Source organism: Lithobates pipiens, unplaced genomic scaffold (assembly GCF_037356315.1).
Source record: "Lithobates pipiens isolate NorthernLeopardFrog02 unplaced genomic scaffold, aLitPip1_a1.2 Scaffold_8, whole genome shotgun sequence".
Classification (NCBI taxonomy): Eukaryota; Metazoa; Chordata; class Amphibia; order Anura; family Ranidae; genus Lithobates; species Lithobates pipiens.
In genome coordinates this window covers 385,757,590-385,779,510 of record NW_027507903.1, presented here as the reverse complement: position 1 = coordinate 385,779,510, position 21,921 = coordinate 385,757,590, and the positions used below count along the sequence as shown (strand labels likewise).

At 44.8% G+C, this 21,921-nt stretch overlaps 1 protein-coding gene across 3 annotated transcripts in view; it reads left to right on the top strand.

Moving 5' to 3' along the window:
- VDAC1 (voltage dependent anion channel 1) overlaps positions 1–21,921 on the top strand; it is a 600,174-nt gene that overhangs the window by 538,969 nt on the left and 39,284 nt on the right. The window lies entirely within an intron of this gene.

The window sequence follows — 21,921 nt, the reverse complement described above, 5'->3', positions numbered from 1 at the left end:
ATGGAGGCCTGCTTAACTTGAGACACTAAATCCCCCTGGAGCAGGAGAAAGTTCCCCGCGGAAAGGATGGTATCCGAAGACAAAGGACTTTCTGGTTGACTATACATGCGAGACAGGGCGTCAGGCTTGGTGTTTTTGGATCCTGGACGGTAGGTAATATTAAACGAAAACATGGAGAAGAAGAGAGCCCACCTGGCCTGACGTGGTTTCAATCTCTTTGCTGATTTAAGATATTCCAAGTTCTTATGGTCTGTATAAACCAGGATCGGATGGGTGGCGCCCTCAAGAAGATAGCGCCATTCCTCGAGTGCCGCCTTTATTGCCAGTAGCTCGCGATCACCGACATCGTAGTTCTTTTCCGCCTCAGACAGCTTGCGGGAGAAGAAGGCGACCGGGTGCAGCAAAGACTTGGGCCCCTGTCTCTGGGAGAGCACTGCCCCAACCGCTATTTCTGAAGCATCCACTTCTAGGATGTATGGCAGAGCGGAATCGGGATGTTTTAGGACGGAAGCTGATATGAATAAGTCCTTTAGAATCTTGAAAGCCTCTTGCGCCTCGGGGGTCCATCCGAACTTCTGCCTCTGTTTGGTCAATCCAGTGATGGGGGAAATGATAGAGGAGAATCCCTTAATAAATTTCCTGTAGAAGTTAGCGAACCCCACAAACCGCTGAACCCCCTTCTTATCGGAAGGAGCAGGCCAGTCCTGGATAGCAGAGATCTTCTGGGGGTCCATCTCGACTCCTTTTACTGAAATGATCAGACCGAGAAACTGGATGCTCTGTTGCTCGAAGACACATTTTTCGGGTTTGGCATACAGGCCGTGAAGACGAAGACGGGCTAGGACACTCTTGACGTGTTCTCGGTGGTCGGCTAAAGTGGAGGAAAAAATCAGGATGTCATCAAAATAAATTATTACAAATAGGTCAAGGTAGTCTCTAAAAATATCATTGACAAAGTGTTGGAATGTGGCTGGGGCATTGCACAACCCAAACGGCATAACAAGATATTCGAAGTGCCCAAAGCGGGTACGGAAGGCAGTCTTCCATTCGTCACCCCTCCGAATGCGGACGAGGTTGTAGGCACCCCGAAGATCCAGCTTGGAGAATATTTTAGCAGAACCTAGTCTCTGAAAAAGTTCGGGTACTAATGGCAGGGGGTAACGGTTTTTAATGGTAATCTTATTCAATGCCCGGTAGTCCACACATGGGCGTAGGGAATGGTCCTTCTTTACAACAAAGAAGATCCCTGCACCTGCCGGGGAGGTGGAAGGTCGGATGAATCCCTTCTCTAGGTTGTCATCTAGGTAGGATCTCAGGGTACTCAGACTCAGATAGAGGGAAGATCCTTCCGAAAGGGATCTCTGCCCCAAGTAGTAATTCAATAGGACAGTCGTATGGCCTATGGGGTGGTAGGGTTTCGGCACCCTTCTTACTGAATACATCCAGGAAATCATGATAGTCCTTGGGTACGGCTTGTCGAATCTCAGCGTCTGTTTCCAAACAGAGGAGGGCAGAAGAGTCCCTGTCAACAACTGGGCAACAATGCTGGAGGCAATAGTCCGAAGGGAACTCAATTCTTCCAGTGGCCCAATCGATGCGTGGGTTGTGTGCCCTCAACCAAGGCATGCCTAGAATGACGGGAAACAATGGAGACTTGATGACGTCTAGGCATAAGAACTCCTGGTGAGTCCCGGCAATGGTAGCGGATAAAGGGGTAGTCTCCTGGGTCACTGGTCCGGATTCAAGGATAGAACCATCGGCCAAAAATACTGAAAGCCCTTTCTCTCTAGGCCGAAGAGGGATCTTGTTCTTTAGAGCGAAGGACGAGTCCACAAAGCCGCTACACGCCCCAGAATCAATAACTGCGTGGGTTTGGACAGTCCTTCCTGGAAGCTGCAAAAGAACAGGAACAGCCAGGTGAGAAGTGTTATTAGACAACACGGGTGAGGGAGCAGGTGGGATGAAAAGGCACTTACGCATCTTAGCTGGGCAAGTGCGAACAAAGTGTCCCGGTTCTCCGCAATAAAGACAAAGGTTGCCGACCCGGCGGCGTTGACGTTCCTCAGGTGTCAGGGATGGTCGGAGTAGCCCCAGCTGCATGGGTTCCGGAAGATCCAGTGTGGCCGTGGCAGGAGCAGAAGGGGCCAATGAGTGGAGCTTGGCACACGTGGCAACATCCAGACGGGCGGGTGGCTGTGGTGGAACGCTCCTGACGACGCTCTCTTAAACGTCTGTCGATCTGAACCGAAATATCTATAAGGGCTTCCAGAGTCTCAGGGATGCCTAGACGTGCCAGCTCGTCTTTCAGAGGCTCAGACAGGCCCATACGGAATTGGTATCGAAGGGCTGCGTTGTTCCAGTCCGTGTCGGAACTCCAGCGCCTGAATTCCGACACGTAATCCTCCACGGGCCTGCGACCTTGTTGCAGGGCGTGTAAGGCTGCCTCTGCGGTAGCAGCAAGTTGAGGGTCTTCATATAGTCTTGACATTGCCAGGAAAAAGGTGTTCAGAGTGTCTAAAGATGGATCCTTCCGCTCCAAGAGGCAGTGTGCCCAGGCCTGCGGTTTGTCCGTCAATAGGGAAATGACGAACCCTACTTTGGTTGCCTCGAGGGAGAAGGTCCTTGGTTGCAAGGCAAAAAAGAGTTCGCAAGAGTTGCGGAAGGCTCTAAACTTATTCCGGTTGCCCGAAAATCGTTCCGGAGTAGGGACCCTAGGTTCGGGTGGCATCATCACCACTGATGGTGGGGCATGGGACCCGAAGGTGGCTGGCGAGGTAGCAGATAGAGCTTGAACTTGTTCCTCCAGTCTGCCATAACCTTCCTGCAGGTTCTTCACTGCCTGGGTAAGGCCGGCAAGATGGCGGCAGAGCTCGTCCATAGGGGAGGCTCCCTGCGTAGGCTCGGACATGGCTGTCCAGTACTGTCACGTACCTGGTAAGTGAGCCCAGAATGCAGGGAGCGGCCTCTCGTAGCCTCTGGCTCGAGAACCCCTGAGGGTGGTAACAGGGATTCAAAAGTTCAGAGGGCACAAGTGCCTGGCAAGTGAAGGCAGGTCCGGGTAGTCAGCAGCAACACAGACATCAGGTAGGTACGGCTGGTGACAGTCGGCAGGTGTCAGCAAGCACAGGCAGATGAACTGGAATGACAGACGATCGTCAGCGGGAGATAGCAGGCTCAGGCAGATCAAGGCAGGAATGGCAGGAGGTCGTCAGCGGAGACAGCAGGCACTGGAAATCCGAACGGATCGGCAGGTAACAGCAGAGTCGGGTACAGGCCGGGTCGGCAGCAGGCGGTCAACAACGGTACAAGGGTAGAGGCAGAGACGTGGTCAGACAGGCAGGTAGTCGGTGGCAGGCAGCAAACGAACGTGGTCAAGAACAAGCCGGGTCACAGGAATCAAGGCAACAGGTAACAGGTAACAGAATCTCCGAACGCGCTGTAGACTGGACAGCAAGAGGGAAACGGAGGCAAAGTCCTTAAGAAACCTTTAGGGCGCCAAAGCGGTCGCACGGCGAGTCCGCGTGGCCGTGCGCTCGTTCGCCACATCGCGCACCCGCCCGATCGTGCCAACGCGCACCCGTGTGCGTCCGTTCGCGTTAACACGCGCTAAAGGGAAACTACAGGTTCTCAACAACAGGCCTCTACGGGCAGATCTCCCATGTGCGATCGGAATGCCAGGACGGTCGTGACATGAATTCTTTTTGTCCATGGTCTACGAACTTGCAAGTTTTGCAGAGGGCTTTTCGACACTGGAACATCCCAGTTAGTGGTATCAGTTTGGAGGCCATAGAGGGGTGTGTTTGTATTTTGAGTTTACTGGGTGCAATTTTATTTCTTAGGTTGGGGGCCCTGCGATAGGTGACGGAGGGTCAAGTTGGAAGTTCGGCTTTGTACTCATTATGAAATGTGGTAATAAATCTGCTGGAAAAGTCATGTGGGGGGCGGTCAATTTTGGTCGTTTTCCCCGGGAGACATTGTTCAAATGCATCATCTATGAGTGATGCCGGGTAGTTTTTTTCCAGAAATTTTGTTTTCAGGTTTGTACTGGATTCTATGTAATCCTCTTGTTTAGTGCAATTTTGTCTGAGACGCCAGAATTGGCCCTTAGGTATGTTTTTGATCCACTTTGGGTAATGGCAGCTGTTATAATGTAGGTACGAATTACCCGCAGTGGGCTTCGTATAGTTTTTAGAAGTGATGGTGTGGTCTTTATGTCCTAATTCCAGATCTAAGAAAGCTATCGTATCGGGATTCATATTAAACGTGAATGATAGTCCGTAAGGGTTGTTATTGCAGTGTTGGATGAAAGGGGAAATTAAATCAACTGCACCGTCCCAGATAATGATAAGGTCATCAATATACCTTCCAAAGAAGATGATATTTTCAGCAAAATGATATTTTCAGCAGTTTTTGTTTATTTACAAAAACAACCCTTTCGCTTTATTTACAAAAACAACCCTTTTGCTGAAAATATCATCTTTTATTTGAAGAGGCACAAACAGTGTACACAGCTAAAGACATTTATTCCCCACACAGCATGTACACTTACTTTTAACAACGATTGCCACAGCACTCCAATAATAAACCCATCAGCCGACTCAGTTCCCGGGCTCAAGAACGGCCTGTGATTGGGCATCTTCCCCACCACATGTTCTGCCTGCCATCCAACCCAGAGCGACTCTTCATCCAGTCCACGCCCATCCTAGACACAGCCCCCCATTGGCTCAATCCCCACCACATGTTCCACCTGCCATCCAACCCAGAGCAACCCTTCATCTCATCCACGCCCATCCTAGACACATCACCCCTGCCCCAGAGACTTGTAGGAAATTTAGTTCTATGGGGAGGGGAGCTGTGCATGAAATACACCTCCGTACAGGATTTTCTCACGTGCCCACAGAGAGGGCTTGGCGTGCCGGCTGTGGCACGCGTGCCATAGGTTCGCCATCACTGCCATAGTTAATATATCATCCTGCGGTCCCTCCCTCCCCTTCCCCTCGTCATTTGCTTCTTTCTTTTCTCCATTCCCATTCTCTCGTTTTTCCTCTTCTTTCTTTCATTTCTTTCTTTTTCCTTTCGCATAAAATTTCACTATATACAAGCCCCTCCATCCCAGTCTCCATAGCATCTCTTTAGTACTACTATATATATATTTCCCCCTTCGCCCCCCCCCCCCCATTTTTTATTCGTTCCTCTTAATCCAGACATAAAATTTTTATAACAATTATATATTTATATATATATATATATATATATATATATATATATGCCATGGGTGACACAATTTATACATTCTTTTATGTTTTTTTATGTACATTTATATCTACATATATACATTATTATTTTTATCTTATTTTTCCCCTATTTTTTCCCCCGTGTATTTTTCTCCCCTGTATTTTTATTCTCATTCATTAATTTTTTTATATATTTTTCATTTTTTTATGATTTTAATTTTCTCGTTTACATATCTTAATGTATCTATGCTGCTTCCCTATTTGCTATTTTCAACCACTTCCCCATTATCATCATTCCCTTTTTTTTACCCCAACTTTCTCCCTCTCATACACAACTTACTCTTGCAGTCAGTATGTAGTATCTTTTTTCCCCACAGCTCGTATATTATCCCATGCCCCCCCCCCCCCCCCCCTTTTCCTCTGTCTTATTTTTTCATATTACACATTATATCATATATATATAATTTACCCATATATTTTAACCACTTGCCGCCCGCCCTATTACAAATTGACGGCGGCAAAATGGTTTCATTATCCTAACCGGACGTCATATGACGTGATTAGGATTATGAGCCGCTGCGCGCCCCCGGGGGCGCGCATCGCGGCGATCGTTGTTGTGGGGTGTCAGTCTGACACCCGGCAACTACGATCTCGGTAAAGAGTCTCCAACGGAGACTCTTTACCATGTGATCAGCCGTGTCCAATCACGGCTGATCACAGTGTAAATGGGAAGAGCCGGTGATCGGCTTTCCCTCACTCGCGTCTGTCAGACGCGAGTAGAGGAGAGCCGATCGGCTGCTCCTCTGACAGGGGGGGTCTGTGCTGATCGATTATCAGCACAGCCCCCCCGAGGATGCCCACACTGGACCACCAGGGACACCACTAGACCACCAGGGAAAAGGTAATAACAATCCATAATCCTCCCTAGACCACCAGGGTGCCAGTCAGCACAATGGGTGCCAATCAGTGCCCATAATGGATGCCAATCAGTGGCCACAATGGGCATCACTGATTGGCATGCATTATTGTTTGGCACTGATTGGCATCCATTACTATAACACCGATGCCGCCTATGAGTGCCCACCTGTGCCGCCTATGAGTGCCCACCTGTGCCGCCTGAGTGCCCACCTGTGCCGCCTATGAGTGCCCACCTGTGCCGCCTATCCATGCCCACCTGTGCCGCCTATCTATGCCCACCTGTGCCGCCTATCTATGCCCACCTGTGCCGCCTATCTATGCCCACCTGTGCCGCCTATCCATGCCCACCTGTGCCGCCTATCCATGCCCATCCGTGCCGCCCATCCATGCCAGCTATCAGTGCCAATTTGTGCCACCTATCAGTGTCCGTCCGTGTCGCCCATCCGTGTCGCCCATCCGTGTCGCCCATCCGTGTCGCCCATCCGTGTCGCCCATCAGTGCCGCCTATCAGTGCCACTTCATTGGTGCCACATTGGTGCCCATCAGTGCCACCTTATCAGTGCCCATCAGTGTAGCCCCATCAGTGCCCATCAGTGAAGGAGAAAACGTACTTATTTACAAAGTTTTGAAACTGAAACAAAAAAAAACATTTTTTTTTCAAAATTTTCGGTATTTTTTTATTTGTAGCGCAAAAAATAAAAACCGTAGAGGTGATCAAATACCACCAAAAGAAAGCTCTATTTGTGGTAAAAAAATGATAAAAATTTCATTTGGGTACAGTGTAGCATGACCGCGCAATTGTCATTCAAAGTGCGACAGCGCTGAAAGCTCAAAATTGGTCTGGGCAGGAAGGTGTTTAAGTGCCCTGTATTGAAGTGGTTAATAATAATATGTTTATATATACACATATTCCCCTCATTATTCCTGCCCATATGTTTCAAATCATTGTTGCCCCTCTCCTGTTCGTCAGTCCCCGTCTGTCTGCTCTTTTCATTTCCATCTACATCACTGCTAACTCCTCCTCCACTCGATTACCAACCCCTATAGTCTCCTCCCTTATTTTCTCTATCCATGCCCCCCTCCTATCTGTATACACTTCAGTAGTACTTTAACCTCAAAGCCACACCCCACTCTCCGCTCAGCCGCGCCCCCTGCCTTAACTTTCTCTATTTAAATCTCTGCCTCTTTCCCCCTATCTGATTGGCCTGATGAAAGAGCGCGGTCGTCCTCCCACCTCGACCCGAACGCTCAGGAAACGCGTCGCCCGCCGTGACGTCATAATTCCGCAACCCGCGTGTCACAGCAAACCAAGCCTCGCTTTGGAATAACATCCCCTGCGTCCACCGAACCGGCTTCTCTTGAACAACTAACCAGTGGTAACACCAGGAGAGGATAACAGGACACTTGCGGACCGGAATAGGATTGACGGACTGAATCAGATGACCCCTCTTATTCTACATGCTTGCTTTTATTATGGAAAATGTGAGTGCAAAATCTCTCTGCTTTTGGAATGATTTGCGAATAAACTGCTTTTTTAAAAAATCTACACCCAGAGGCGCCCCCTTCTTCCTTTTTTTGTATCTCTTAAACTTTATGACTAGCAGAGAATGGAAAAAACAAAGTAAAAAACAAAGTCAAATAAATAACTACAAATACAAGGAATATATATGCATATTGAAGAATATATAAGATCTCTTAATAAAATAACACAGGTGTGTCCTGGACAGCGAGAGACAGTCAACAATACTACAGCAAGAGGAAAGAATGTAGGCACTATGGGGACGTGTATAACATAATATATAGACAAAAAGAGGTAAATCCAATACAATATTAACAGGCTAACCCAACGGGAAGCCTTCAACAGGCTATATATGTCATACTGACTTACTGGATAATTATATAGGGTTGTGTAAACAAGAATCCAATCACAGTGATATATACTGACACTGACGCTGAATAATAACAGAGAATTCAATGTTGGTCGCAACCCATCTGAGTACCCGAGTACCTGAGTACCTGTCCCAGCCCACCTGAGTACCTGTCGCAGCCCATCTGAGTACCTGTCGCAGCCCATCCTGAGTGCCTGTCGCAGCCCATCCTGAGTGCCTGTCGCAGCCCATCCTGAGTGCCTGTCGCAGCCCATCCTGAGTGCCTGTCGCAGCCCATCCTGAGTGCCTGTCGCAGCCCATCCTGAGTGCCTGTCGCAGCCCATCCTGAGTGCCTGTCGCAGCCCATCCTGAGTGCCTGTCGCAGCCCATCCTGAGTGCCTGTCGCAGCCCATCCTGAGTGCCTGTCGCAGCCCATCCTGAGTGCCTGTCACAGCCCATCTGAGTACCTGTCACAACCCATCTGAGTACTTGTAGCAGCCCATCTGAGTACCTGTCGCAGCCCATCTGAGTACCCGAGTACCTGTCGCAGCCCATCTGAGTACCCGAGTACCTGTCGCAGTCCATCCAAGTACCCGAGTACCTGTCGCAGTCCATCCAAGTACCTGTCACAGTTCATCTGAGTACCCGAATACCTGTCACGGTTCATCTGAGTACCCGAATACCTTCCACCAGCCTGTCGGAGTAACGGAGTATCTGTCACCAGCCTGTCGGAGTAACGGAGTATCTGTCCCCAGCCCGTCGGAGTAACGGAGTACCTGTCACCAGCCCGTCGGAGTAACGGAGTACCCGTTACCAGCCCGATGGAGTACCTGTCACCAGCCCATCAGAGTACCTGAGTACCTATTTGCAGACCATGCCTCATAGAATACACATTGAGGTGTTTGCTTTCCAAAATGGGGTCATTTTGTGTGTAATTCCACTGTCCTGGTGCTCCAGGACTTTCAAAAATGTGATAGGTAGGAACGAAATGAGATGTGTAATTTAAGCTCCTAGAACGCCTGAAGGTACCACTTCCATGTTGGACTTCTGTATATAGCCAGGCTGTGTAAAAGTCTCACACATGTGGTATCGCCATACTCAGGAGGAGTAGCAGAATGTGTTTTGGGGTGTAATTTTTGCTATATACATGCTATGTATTAGAAATATCTTATAAATGGACAACTTTGTGTAAAAAAGAAAAATATTTTTTTTATTTTCTTTCCACGTTTTCTGAAGACTTGTGTAAAAAAATTAACCGTTCAAAAGACTCATTATGCATCATAGAATATACTTTGGGGTGTTTGTTTTCCAAAATGGGGTCATTTCGTGGGTAATTCCATTGTTCTGGTGCTCCAGGGCCTTCACAAATGTAATAGGTCGTTAGGAAATTAGAGATGTCATTTATGATCCTAGGACACCTGACAGCGCTCCCTGCATGTTGGGCCTCTGTATGTGGATACGCTGTGTAAAAGTCACGCACATGTGGTATCGCCATACTCAGGATGAGTAGCAGAATGTATTTTGGGGTGTCATTTTTGCTATGTACATGCTTTAAGTTAGAAATATCTTTTAAAGCGGAGGTCCACCCTAAAGTGGACCTTCCACTCATCGGAACCCTCCCCCCCCCCTCCGGCGCCACAATTGGCACCTTTCAGGGGGAGGGGGGTGCAGATACCTGTACAGTACAGGTATCTTCACCCACTTCCGGGATAGCTCTCTGCGGAAAGGGGCGTAGATTACGCCCCTTTCCGAAAGTCCCCCGCTGCCTGCTGGGAAACACACAGTTCCCAGAGGCAGCCGGTCCATCCTTATTGCGCAGTGCGACTCGCGCATGCGCAGTAGGGAACCGGGAAATGAAGCCGAAAGGCTCCACTTCCTGATTCCCATACCCAAGATGCCGGCGGCAGCACCCGAGAGACGATCGAGAGATCGGCTTCGGGTGCCGACATCGCGGGCGCGCTGGACAGGTAAGTGTCACTATTTTAAAAGTCAGCAGCTGCAGTATTTGTAGCTGCTGGCTTTTAAAAAAAAAACGCGGACCCCCGGCGGACTCCCGCTTTAATCTTTTATTTTCAGTTTCTTTCCACGTTTTCCGAAGACTTGTAGAAAAAATTAACTGTTCAAAAGACTCATTATGCCTCATAGAATATACATTGGGGTGTTTGCTTTCCAAAATGGGGTCATTTTGTGGGTAATTCCATTGTCCTGGTGCTCCAGGGCCTTCACAAATGTAATAGGTCGTTAGGAAATTAGAGGTGTCATTTATGCTCCTAGAACCCCTTATGGTGCTCCCTGCATGTTGGACCTCTCTGTGTGGCCAGCCTGTGTAAAAGTCCCACACATGTGGTATCGCCATACTCGGGAAGAGTTGCTGAATGTATTTTGGGGTGTAATTGAAAGTATGCATATGCTGTGTATGAGAAATACAACTTATATAACAAACTTGTTATTATGACAATTTTGTAAAAAAAAAAAAAAAAAAAAAATTCTTCTTTTTCCCAAGAATTGTGGGAAAAAATGACAATTTCAAAAAACTCATCATGCCTCTTACTAAATACCTTGGACTGTCTTCTTTTCAAAAAGGGGTCATTTGGGGGGTATTTGTACTTTCCTGACATTTCAGAGCCTCAAGAAATGAGATAGGCCATCAGTGCATCAGGTGTGATCAGATGTGATAGATTTTCAATGATTTGCACCATAGCTTGTAGACTCTATAACTTTCAAAGAGACTAAATAATATCCACTAATTTGGGTTATTTTTACCAAAGAGATGTAGCAGTATACATTTTGGCCCAAATTTATGAACAAAAATGTCTTAGTTGCAAAATGTTATCATAGAAACTATAAAAAAGTGTTTTTTTTTTCAAAATTTTCGCTCTTTTTTCACTTATGTCACAAAAAATAAAAAAACCCAGTGGTGGTAATTGGCATTCAAAGTGTGAGAGCGCTGAAAGCTAAAAATTGGTCTGGGAAGGAAGGGTGTATATATTTTTCTTCCCATTGAGTCATAAAGATATTAGCCACGCTTGGGGCAAACTTTGCCTCCATTGGAATACCCTTAATTTGTTTGAAATAAGTACTATTGTGCACAAAATGCGACACACAATACTCCAGACTCTCCATCTTCCTTGGTAATTCGCTTATGCCGTGTACACACGACCGGACTGAACTCCGAAGGAGTTTCCAACGGAGTTCCGCCGGAGTTCCACCGGATTTCCGACAGAGTTCCGTGGAAACGGACTTGCCTGCACACGATCACAACAAAGTCCGCCCATCTGGTACGCGGTGACATACACCAGGTCTGACGAGACTATAAAACGGAAGTTCAATACCAAGTGCGCCACCCTTTGGGCTCCTTCTGCTAATTTCGTGTTTACCTCGTGTTAGCAGAAGTTTGATGAGAGACGATTCGCACTTCTCAGACTCATATTTTTCAGAACGTTTAACTGCTTTTCAGTTTGTGCTTGTGAGGTTTGTATCTGTTTTTTAGTGCGTGTAGTCAGGTCGTCTCTGTATTTTGCAGTGCGATCTGCTGCGCTCGTTGCTGACTTTCAGCTCGCTCTTCACAGGCCTTGCTGTTCTTCAGTGACTTCTGTTAAGTTCGTTCTGACAAGCCAACCGTTTTGAAGCCATGTTGCGTGTACGTACTCGTCGTCAAGTTCGTTCTTTGCTTGTGCTTGGTGTTGTAGTTCATTCTTCAACCCAAGACCAGTCCGTGAACAGGGTGGGGAGGAGTTCATGGACGAAGAATTGGTTACTCCAGCGTGACCAGTTCTCTCACATGCCTTTGCTTCGTGAGATCCTGGAGAATAATCCTGATGATTTCAGGAATTATCTCCGGATGACGTACCCCTTTTTGCACCGTCTGCTGGCTTTGCTGACCCCTTATATCACCAGGCAGGATACCTGCATGCGGCAAGCCATCACTCCGGAGCAGAGGCTCACCGCCACGTTGCGCTACTTGGCGACAGGGAGAAGCCTTCAGGACCTCAAGTTCTCCACAGGCATCTCCCCCCAGGCTCTGGGGATCATTATTCCAGAGACCTGTTCTGCCATCATTCAGGTCCTGCAGGAGGACTATATTAAGGTAAGATTTATCATTTAACATCACATTTTATTGTCTTTAATGTTTGCTAATGTCTTGTATTTTTTTCCTCAATCTCTAATTACCATGATTGCAATATGCTGTGAATGTCCCTTTTGTCCTCATGCATGCTGTAATCTTTTAATGCTCTTTTTTTGTCTTTCATGCATATTTGCCTTCATTAAACCTCACCAACATGCTATGGTAGGCCCATATCCACCTGGTCTAGTCACTTAAAATGTCTTTTGTCAGCTCCATTGTATTGCTTTATCCTAAAACCAAACATTTAATATTATTCCAAATGGTCTGTGTGTCCTTAACTGAATCCCCCCCCCTTAATAGTATCCCAAATGGTCTGTGTGTCCTTAACTGAATCCCCCCCTTAATAGTATCCCAAATGGTCTGTGTGTCCTTAACTGGACCCCCCCCCCCCCTTAATATAATTCCAAATAGTCTGTGTGTCCTTAAATTAATGTTGAATTATATATTGTATTTTTAACCCACTTTAACCCTGGAATGATTTTCCCCCTTCCTGACCATCAGCACTTTTTGTGATTTGGCAGTGCGTTGCTTGAATTGACAATTGTGCGTCCTTGTAACATGGCTCCTCTAGTAAATTTTCGTCATTTTATTAGTACAAATAGAGGTTTTATTTGGTTGTCTTTGATCACCTCTGCTTTTTTTGTTTTTGCGGTTAACCACCAACAAAACAAAACCGCATTTTTAATAATATGCATTATTTTACAGTTTTCGCTATAAGAAATATACCCCCAAAAATATATTAACCAGAATTTTTTGTACATCATTTTACGCTGATAAGTATTCTTCAACAAATTTGTTGATAAAATGAATCGCAATAAGCGTTTGTTGATTGGTTTGTGCAAAAGTTCGAGCGTATACAAAATATGGTCTAGTTTGGCATTTTTTTAATCTTGCAATTTTTGGAAATAGTAATGGCGGTGATAACCGATTTTTTTTTTTAATGTGACTGCCACATTATGGCGGACACATTGGACAATTTCCATACATTTTTGGGATCATTGTCATTAATACAGTGATCAATGCTCTAAAATTGTATTGATTACTGTAAAAATGTCACATGCACAAGGGGGCCGAGGAATGGTTAAGTGTGTTCTGGGTGAGTGTTTATAACTGTCTGGGGGATGGGCTAGCAGTGACATGACCCTGATCACTGCTCCCGATGACAGGGAGCAGACGATCGGTGTCCTGTCACTAGGCAGAAGCGGGAAATAATGTTTTTGTTGTAATGTACAATGTTTAATGTGCAAAAGTACTTTTTTATGCTTTGCCTCCCCAGTTTCCTTCATCGCCACAGGAATGGCAGACTGTGGCATCCCATTTTGCCACCCGTTGGGACTTTCCCAACTGCGGTGGGGCGATAGATGGGAAGCACGTCCACATCGTGCCACCACCCCATTCAGGGTCATACTATTACAACTATAAGGGGTTTCACAGTATTGTGTTAATGGCGGTGGTGTCGGCACAATATGAATTTATGTATGTGGACGTGGGGAAGAATGGCCGGATGTCGGATGGAGGAGTCTTCGCCCAGACGGAGTTCTACCAGCGTCTACAGACAGGTGGCCTGGGATTGCCACCTGATACAGATAATGTGGAAGGACTCCCCTTAGTCTTCATAGCTGATGAAGCTTTCAGTCTGGACGAGCACGTGATGAAGCCATTCCCCCAAAGAACCCTCACCCCGGAGAGGAGGGTTTTCAACTACCGGCTGGCCAGAGCGAGAAGAGTTGTTGAAAATGCCTTTGGAATAATGGCCAGCCGGTTCCAAGTTTTTCTAACTCCCATACACATGGCGGAATACAAACTTAATCATGTTGTCCTTACATGTTGCATCTTGCACAATTATTTAAATAAGAACTCTTCTAATTATCTATCTTCATTTGGGCCTGAGGCTGGACTTGTTCCCGAAAATATGACAGGCCTGGATACTGGCCATACTGGCTTGGCCCCCAAAAGTGCCCGTGAGGTTCGGGAAAAATATGTGACTTATTTTAATGGTAGGGGGGCCATTGCAATGCCACACAATCTTTAATTTTTTTAAATTAAAATAATAAAAGAAGATAAAATCAGGAAATGTTTTTCTTGCTTGGGTTTTTGTTTGTGCTGTCTCCTATGTTATCCTAGTGCACTTGTAGTGCCAAGTGTATTTTCATTAATTAAATAAGGCCCATTGTCACTGGAAACACAAAATCACTTTTTCTAAACTGGTATTGAGCATTGAAAGAAGACGCCACACATTGTTGATTATTCCAATTTTTTATTTGGCCACATTCACATGTGCCTTTTAATATTTATATGTAAAATATATATTTTTTGTCTTAATTTTTTTCTTTATTTTAAAAACATTTTATTTGACTTTTTTTTTACTTTTTTTTTTTTTACTTTTTTTCGCTTTTTCGTTAAAATTTTGAAAAATGTAACAACAATCAGCCCCAATATTTATAATTTGGGAAGTTCCAATCTTAATAAAAACAACGGAAATGAAGAACATGATCGAAATTCTGGAGAAATGGATTATATTCTCCCCAAAATATCGATCATGTTCTTCATTTCCTGCTGCATATTGTCAAGCCGATTCTTCATGAGATCCAGGCTAGTTCGCATGGCATCTATTTCCCCATTCCAGCCCATTATCTGGCCAATCAGCCTTTGTGCGCTGTCACTGGAAAACGGGGCCCTTTCCACAACCAAAACATCACCTACAATAGATGATAAAAAAAATTGAAAAAATATGCAGTCATACATGGATTTAACCAAGCTGCAGTGTCAGACACTCACCTGGTGGGGTGCCCATCTCCCCTACTTCCTCCACCTCTCCTTCCTCAACCTCTCCTTCCTCCACATCCTCGGGGGGGGGGGGGGGGGCACTGGTGCTTGGAAATGTGTCCCTTTCCCCAACCAGAACATCACCTAAAATAGATGTAAAAACGTGTTTAGAAATATGCAGGTATACATCGATTACCTGAAGCTGTGGTGTCACACTCACCTGGTGGGGTGCCCATCTCCTCTCCTTCCTCCACCTCTCCTTCCTCCACATGCACATCCACGGGGGGGGGGGGGGGGGCTAACCTCACATGGGATCCTGCTTTGTGAGTCTTTTCTCCCCTATGAGAATTTAACAAAACAAAAGGTATACTTAGCACACAGATATTTGAGGCCAGAACTAGGAAGATGAAACATTGATTAGAAGTGTTGTACAATTGTCTGTTTATGAAGAGATGCAAAAGTTGAAGACATGATAAATAAATTCACTTTGCAAAAAACTACAATACTTACCTTTTTGGGCCAAGTTTCACAGATGCCCCCCCCCCCCCAAGTATACCAAGGAACCCCTGTGTGGTTTACCCTAATAAATGTTCTCTGGTGTCCCACACTTTTGCTCATGAGTGCAGATGTGTTAACCAGCTGCCAAGTGTCCTCTCCTTCAATTCCACTGAATGTTCTTTTCTAGTCATTGTAGTTTGAAACACATCTAAACAACAATGCCCTAATCTTTTTTTTTTATTAAGACAAATTACACAGAAAAAAAATGATGATTAAACCCTGTATCATAAACGATGTTTGACACGAACAACGAACGAGGGTTTGTTATGAATGATACGATTACTGTATCCACCAACATGAAAGCAGCAATTTTACATTGTGCCAAGGTAAAGAAAAGCATATGGATCAGTATGCAATAATCATAATAGGAACACACGACAAGTACTTACTTTTTTTAAGAACTTTCTTTATCCTTCTGTACTGATCCGGCTCCCTCAATTTAAGGTCGGACCACCGTTTCCACAATTGGTCTTTTGACCGTCGTACCCCAAAAAGATTGTGCAGGGTCTTAACAACTTTGGCCATGATTCTGGCCTTGCGCAAGTTCGGATGGGTGTATGGTCCATGCTTCCCATCATAATCCTTACTTCGCAAGATTGCCACCATCTCTTCAAAGGCCATATTGGAGGCCTTAAATCTCCTCTTTCCGGATTGGGACGTTTGTGGCTCCGGGGATTCGTGACTACTAGAGTCATTAATATGAAGCACCTGTTGTGTTTCCGCCATGTTTCTCCTACTGCGCACCGTAGAGAAAAAGGGGCGGGAAATATTCTTGGAAAAGAACGGCATGGGCGGGCAACGCAGGGGTGGTTTTACGCGTGCGCACTGTATATAACGCCAACATGCACATGTCGTACGTGCTTACGTACGTTATGTGCGCACAAAGGGGCGGGAAAAAAGACGACCAAAAGAACGTCATGGGCGGGCAACACAGGCGTGGTATTACGCATGCGCACTGTATATAACGCCAACATGCACATGTCGTACGTGCTTACGTACGTTATGTGCGCACAAGAGGGTGGGAAAAAAGACTTGACCAAAAGAACGTCATGGGCGGGCAACGCAGGCGTGGTATTACGCGTGCGCACTGTATATAACGCCAACATGCACATGTCGTACGTACTTATGTACGTTATGTGCGCACAAAAGGGCGGGAAAAAAGACTTGACCAAAAGAACGTCATGGGCGTGTAACGCAGGCGTGGTTTTGCGTGTGTGCACTGTATATAACGCCAACATGCACATGTCGTACGTGCGAGGAGAAAATAGGAACGGAAGTTGTGAGCAAGGAAAATGAAGGTAAGTTTAAAATAAATCCCAAAATCAGTGGCATATACTGCTTATAGATTGAGGTCTATATTGGGCTAAGATTAGGAGAGTCTGGGCTAACATTATTGTTTTTGGCTTGTGTATTGTCTTTCAGAAAAATGAATAAGACATTTAAAGATCCAGAATTCTTGAGCCTATTTATAGATAAGTACAAGGAGCTGACAAATCTGTGGCAAGTAAAGCACAGTGCTTAATATAATAAACAAGTAAGGAAGGCAACGCTGGAGAAACTTCTGGCATTTGTGCAGACTTGGATCCCAGAGGCAAACATGGACTTTCTGGAAAAGAAAATTGGCATATTGAGAAATATGTACAGAAAGGAGCAGAATAAAATCCTTCAATCCATCAGATCAGGTGCATCCGCAGATGCTGTATATGTACCCAGGCTGTGGTACTTTGACAAACTACGTTTTCTTGGCGACCAGAGTAAGGCCAGGGAATCGCTTTCCACCCTTCCCTGCAGCATTCCCTCCACCCTTCCCTCCACCCCAGGGCTGATGAGCAACCTGGGCCTTCCATCCTGGAAGAAGAAGGTGCACCCAGCTTGAGCCAGGTATATTGTTACAATAAATATTTATTGTCATAATATTAATGATGTTAACTAGATATTATAATTTAAACAATATTATTGATGTTACAAAAAAAAAGATTTTGACATATCAATTTACAGTAGTGGCCAAAAATGTTTGTCACCAGCAGAAACAATAAATACTGGGGTCAGAATGATACTCTTTTATATGTATTAACAGAATTTTAAAGTCAGGAGCTGAAAAATGTTTATGATTGATGAACAAAAAACTAAAACGATGTCCCTTTTTTATACACAGGATGAGCTCAGCCAGGAGGAAGTTGTGGAAAGTGGCAGGCAGGAGGAGGCTGGGCCCACTGTCAGCCAGGAGGTGGCCGGGCCCAGTAGGAGCCTCACCCAGTCGCAGGTGCCTCCCCTCCGTCTTCAGGCAAAAAGGCAAAAGAAGATGACGGTCACACAGGAGGAATCACTGCGCCTCATTAGAGAGGCTACAAATGTCTTAAGGAGCCCCCCCGAAACTGAAGAGGCCTATGGCTGCTATATAGCCAGCCCGTTGCAGCAATTAGAAAGGGGCCAATGCCTCCAATGTGAGCGAATCATTTTCTCAGCCTTGCAGAAGGGGCTGAGTGGCGAGTTAACTGCCACAAGCGAAATCGTGGATCAAGTTCCTCCTGTTCCTCCTCCTCATCCTGCCACAAGTACACCACCAGAGACACAGCCTCACAGGAAGGCTGCAGAGAAGTCTGCAGAGAAGGGTGCAGTGAAGGGTGGAGCGAAGAGTAGAAAGTGATGACCTGGCTTCAGTCTGGTCTGACCAAAGACGCAGCCTGTTGTACCACAGCCTGGGGACATGTATACCATCTGCTGCTGCTCTTGATCTCTGGGATTCATGGACCAGATTGTGCTCCCCATTATATGTACTTCTCAATATGCCAATTTTCTATACCACAGACTTTAATATTTGCCCTGGGGCCAAAAGGCTACACAAATGTCACAAGTTTCTCCAGTGTTGCCTTCATCTTTATTTTTTGAACCAGAATAAATGGATATTTTATTTTGAAAATATACTTGCCTACGTGTTTTTAGTCAAATACATTGCTAAAAGACAATGTGAAATGAACAAGGGACACAAACCAAAAAGGTTATTGTGGTAATGACACACACAAAATAAAAAGGTTATTGTGGTAATGACACACCAAAAAAAAAAAAAAAAAAGTTTTTTGGTGTTAACTTGACAGAATAATTAAATATGGAGATCACTAGCAAATAATTTGGAAATATACAAAAAATATGGATGACAGAAAAAAAAAAAAAGAGGACTACCAAAAAATATTTTAAAATACATTATTACTGAGATGGGGCTTTAAACTAAAAACAATATCATTCATGAGATGAAGATCAAAAATCCAGAAATGTGTTTGTGAGAACTCTGTGTGAGTGAATATGAGCAGCAAAGCAACTTTGTTCTTCTAGCATTATAAAGAAGATGCGCTGCATTTAAACAAGCACAGAATTTGAAGCATGGCGAATGTGCTACTTCCAATACGAACTGGAGTTTTACAAGACCGAGCACTTCCGTCTCATACTTGCTTCAGAGCATGCATCGTTTTTGGTCTGTCGGAACAGCATACAGATGAGCGGAATTCTACATCGGAACTGGGTCCGGCGACCTTTGATGTTGAAAAGTCCGGTCGTGTGTACGCGGCATTAGATGTTTTAATGCCCATTGTATTGCTTTAATTGCTTCCTGGTGACGGATGATTGTATACCGGGAGTTAATGTCTGCTGTAGCTAATATACAGGAACCATCTACTTTAATTTCCTCTAAAAGTTGGATGAGGTGCATAGTGTCCCTCAAATATGCTTTGGTTTTCTGTGCTGGTTGTAGATGGTGATCCAGATATTGACCCATCCTCACCACAACTGATTGGATTCTGTTAACAATGGGGCATCCGGGCAGATTCATGTTGTCTCTATGCAATTTAGGAACCGTATAAATAATAGGGATGCTGTAAGTATTAGGCACCAAATATCTACTTTCTTCTTTGTTCACTACACCTTTCTTAATGCCCTTGTCCACTAGGTTCTCCAATTTATTTTTATAAATTCTTGTCGGATTACATTTCAATGGGATATATGTTTCATTATCTTCCAGTTGTCTTTTCAATTCGGCCTGATATGCTTCTTTCGTTTGTATGACCAATCCTCCCCCCTTGTCAGCTGGTCTAAACACCAGATTTTTTTCTGTTCTCTAACTGTTTAATTCCTATATTCTTGGCTTCCCTTACTTTTTTCAATTCCATACTTTATAGATCTTGAACCAACAATCATATCTATTTTGAGTTGGTAGGGGGGCGTCAAAAATGTCTGACGTGTCCGCCATAATGTCGCAGTCACAATAAAAATCGCTGATCGCCGCCATTACTAGTAAAAAAAAAAAAAAAAAAAATTATAAAAATGCCATAAAACTATCCCTATTTTGTAAACGCTATAACTTTTGCGCAAACCAATCAATAATCGCTTATTGCAATTTTTTTTACCAGAAATATGTAGAAGAATACGTAGCGGCCTAAACTGAGGGAAAAAAATGTTTTTTATATATATTTTTGGGGGATATTTATTAAAACAAAAGTAATACGTTTTTTTCAAAATTGTCGCTCTTTTTGTTTATAGCGCAAAAAAAACCCACAGGGGTGATCAAATACCACCAAAAGAAAGCTCTATTTGTGGGGAAAAAAGGACATTAATTTTGTTTGGGAGCCACGTCACACAACCACGCAATTGTCAGTTAAAGCGACGCAGTGCCGAATCGCAAAAAGTGGTCTGGTCTTTGACCAGCAAAATGGTCCGGTCTGTAAGTGGTTAAGACATCTGCAGGGGTTATGCACCAGGAGGAGACTGCAATGCAGGAGAGTAGACTGTACCCTGGTAAACTACCAGTCTACTACCAGGAATGCAGGGACAGCCAAGATGCCAGTTGTCACGGCCTCAGGAGACTGCGGTCGGTGCTGACAGGCAGTTTCATGTAAGTGGCCCCTTATGCCGCGTACACACGGTCAGACTTTCCGACGGCAATTGTGCGATCGAAGCTTGTTGTCAGAAATTCCGACCATATGTAGGCTCCATTGGAATTTCCGTCGCACAAAATTTGAGATCTGATTCTCAAATTTTCTGACAACAAAATCCATTCGCGTAAATTCCGATCAGGTGTACACAATTCCAATGCACAAAGTGCCACGCATGCTCAGAATCGGAAGCGATCAGTCTGGTAAAACTAGCATTTGTAATGGAGATAGCATATTCCTCACGCTGCAAATTTTAAAATTCTGAAATCTTTTAATGCAGCACATTCTCTTCTTCTTTATAATGCTAGAAGAACGAAGTTGTTTTGCTGCTCATATTCACACAGAGTTCTCACAAACCGATTTCTTTATTATTTCTCGTGATCTCATGAATCTCATGAATATTTTTTTTCGTAAGATCTCCATAATAATGTTTTTTTTTTTTATTTGTTTTTTTTTTATCAAGAGCTGCATTTATTTTTTTTTTCTAGTGCTCTCCATAATATTTCTCGTTTTGTGTGTCAAGTTACCACAACACCATTATTATCTTGTATTTTTTTAACCTCAAGGAGGTTGGTTTGTGTTGGTGTCCTTTGTTAATTTGACCGTGTATTTTTAAAATATACCTGCCTACCCACAAACAAACTGGCCTTTTTTGAAGTAAAAAACATGGGCAAGTATTTGTGAAAGAGAAATAGTCATTTATTCTGGGTCCTAACAAAATATAGAGACAGGCAAGGGCACACATCAACTATTTTACAGTCAAAATTGGTAACATCAGGAGTCCATATAATAGTGCGCACAATCCGGTCCAGGGCTACAAGAGATCAGGAACAGCAGCAAATGACATATCTGTCCCAGGCTGTGGTCATACAACAGCTTGTCTTTTGCCAGACCAGACTGAATCCAAGCCATCACTATCTGGTCTTCCATACATGCTTCCTTCCAGGCTGTGGCTCTGGTGTTGGCGCTGTGGCAGGAGGAGGAGGACCATGGTTGAACTCACAAACGTGGCTTTGGCTTGTGAGTTTGCCCCTCAACCCCTTATTTAGTGCTTGCAAGATCACTTCCTCACAGAAGAGTCATTGGCCCTCCTCCATTTCCAGCATTTTGCAGGCTGTCATGTAGGCATACTCCTCTTGGGGTGGGGGGGGGGTGGTTCTGAGTGCTGCAGTAGCCTTCAGAAATAGGCCAGTTGCCTCCTTCAGGTTACTTCTCTTCCTGACACTTTTTTGTGGAAGGGCGAGGGGAGGGACCTGCAATTGGGGCAGGCTACTGGGCCCAGCCACCTCCTGGCTGCAACTTTCCACAGCCTCCTCCTGGCTGAGGCTTTCCTGTGTTTGAAAAAGTTTGTTTTTTGGTTCATCAATCACACACAATTTTCAGCTCATGACTTTTTTGCAAATTGAATGTTAATAAATAGAAAAGACTATCATTCTGACCCCAGCATTTTTCTTGCCCCGATCATTTGTGGCCACTACTGTCTATTGATATGTAAAACACTTTGTGAAATCAGAAATTAGTTATCAAAA